We start from the raw sequence: 2500 nt of genomic DNA on the forward strand, positions 1-2500 counted from the left end.
ATGCTGCTGGGCAGCCTCGAGCGACCACCGGAGAGGTTGCATTCAAATGGACTTTTAGGTATGAAATTGAGGAGCGACAGCAATGATGGTGGCAGCATTGCAAAGCTGACTGTGATGCGGACTATTGTACAAGGGGGGTTAGGTAAATTGTACAGGGGGGCTGTACAAGGGGGTATGTTATAAAAATTTAGCATAGACAGGGTTTTGGTCCGAATTTAGTTTATGTACAATTTATTGAGAGGCAATAAGCAAGCAGCGCTGGGTGCGCAGGGGAGCCTTCACTCCACCAGCAACGCACGCCGTCTCTTTTGGGTTTTACTCTTTTATACGTTATCACATCTGGTATCTGTGCTCTTTACATCCTGCATACGTACCCTGTTAGGGGATTGTCTGAGTCTATGGTATCCTGTTGTTAGGGTCCTTGTTCTGTTTTCTTGCTTATTCTGCTTTCTTGAAGATTGCTTCATTCTTCTTCCTTATCTCGTGACCTTTGAGTGACAAATCAAAGTCACTCAAATTGAGCAAAGAGCTCAATTTGTATAAGCATTGTTGGCACTACCGGACATCTGTTATTCGCTTAAGACTTAGTTCCTATATATTGTGATTACAATCTTGCATAAGCATATAGTGGGCGGTTACAGCTGTTTCCCTTTAGGCAATGTTCTAAAGTTTACAAAGTGTTCAGAATTTTACAATATAATGCTTATGGCACTTAACAAATGTAAAAAAATGATTATTACATGATTTCTTTTTTCTTCTTATACCAAGTGCAATGGTTACAAGGGTTTCTAAGCTGCTGGCACGAATCATAATTGTATCCCTTACAGGTATCGCTTAAGTTACATGGCTTACTCAAGAGATATATCGCTCAGCAAATACCTATTGTGCCGTACCGTGCAGTACCAGAACATAACCTCCCGATAAGGAAAATACTCCGATTTATGTAAAGGTTGATGCGAGGGGTTAACCTATGCAAGACAGTGAGGGTTAAGGAATGATTTATTAGGGGCTGCAGTCCTTTGCTAAACAATATATACTGCTTGCTTAATATTTATTGTGCTTGCCAAAGCAGGATGGGACGATGTTAGCCTATTGATAAGAGGAAGGGACCGTAACGTGGTTCCTGCCTTCTAGACGCCTAAACCAGATGAGAACAGCTTTTCGGTTTGCCCATGACAAGAGGGGGCACTGCGCATGTGCGTAGGAACTTTGAGCTCATTATAATACGAAGCGGGGTTAGGATATGAATATGTATAGGTGTATTGTAAACTTAATGCATATGTAGTACTTTAGAGGATAAATATAGAGGAGAACAACGCTGGGGTGCGCATGCTTTTGGAGGAGTAACCCCCCATGCGCCTCAGCTGAATAAAGGCATACCTGCTTTACAACTTTAACGAGTTGTGGAGTCTGTCTGCTTATCATCCGTGACTCCTGCGTCGATAGCCAGGAGGGAAATCTGGTGCTGGGAATGTTCAGCACACAGTCAGCTTTGCAACGGTGCCACCATCATTGCTGTCGCTCCTCGATTTCATACCTAAAAGTCCGCTTTTCGGAGCGCCCCTGCTCATGCAAATACAACGGCTCCAGAATGAAGGTTCTGATTGGTCAGTTAGTGCCGTCCAAGGGTGCTCAGCCAATCAGATCGTGTCGTTTGGATCCGGCCAAGAAGCAGCGTGAACCGGGGTTCCGATGAGTCAGTGAGCGCTAACTCAATGCCCAGCCGCTCAGCCAATCAGAACGCGCCGTTTGGATCCGGCCAAGAAGCAGCGTGAACCGGAGTTCCGATGAGTCAGTGAGTACTAACTCAATACACAGCCGCTCAGCCAATCAGATCTCGCCGTTTGGATCCGGCCAAGAAGCAGCGTGAACCGGGGTTCCGATGAGTCAGTGAGCGCTAACTCAATGCACAGCCGCTCAGCCAATCAGATCGCGCCGTTTGGATCCGGCCAAACGCAGCGTGGACCCCGGTTCTGATGTGTCAGTGAGCGCTAACTCAATGCAACGCCGCTCAACCAATCAGAACGCGCCGTTTGGATCCGGCCTAGCGCAGCGTGGACCCCGGTTCTGATGGGTCAGTGAGAGCTCGCTCAATGCATTGGCGCTCAGCCAATCAGATTGCGCCGTTTGGATCCGGCCGAACGCAGCGTGGACCCGGGGGGTGTGTAGCAGGTTGGGTGCGCGACCCCACTTATTAATTAGAAGGGCCTCTAATTAATGCTACTTAAGCCGGGCCGGTTGAATAGCACGGATTCCCCCACATAAGTAACACGTCATAGTATGGTTTTGGGGTGAATCACCTTATTTTTGGGGCTCCCGAAGCACTCCCAACAGCAGCATTGGTGGTTCAGTGGTAGAATTCTCGCCTGCCACGCGGGAGGCCCGGGTTCGATTCCCGGCCAATGCAAAGCTTTCATTTTCCTTTTCTCCCTTCTGTTTTTAACCGTTTCCAGCCGTTTTCAACTCAAAACAAAACCACCTAAAAAGATGCTTTACCTTT

At 47.4% G+C, this 2500-nt stretch overlaps 1 non-coding gene across 1 annotated transcript; it reads left to right on the plus strand.

Moving 5' to 3' along the window:
• Positions 1 to 2336: 2336 nt before the first annotated feature.
• On the plus strand, positions 2337 to 2407 carry TRNAG-GCC (transfer RNA glycine (anticodon GCC)). Its single transcript has one exon. It is a non-coding gene; the product is annotated as a tRNA-Gly (tRNA).
• Positions 2408 to 2500: the final 93 nt, after the last annotated feature.

The sequence above is a fragment of the Neopsephotus bourkii genome, unplaced genomic scaffold (assembly GCF_033783945.1).
Source record: "Neopsephotus bourkii isolate Nb327-2 ecotype Australia unplaced genomic scaffold, CSIRO-AGI_Nbou_v1 NB_345, whole genome shotgun sequence".
Classification (NCBI taxonomy): Eukaryota; Metazoa; Chordata; class Aves; order Psittaciformes; family Psittacidae; genus Neopsephotus; species Neopsephotus bourkii.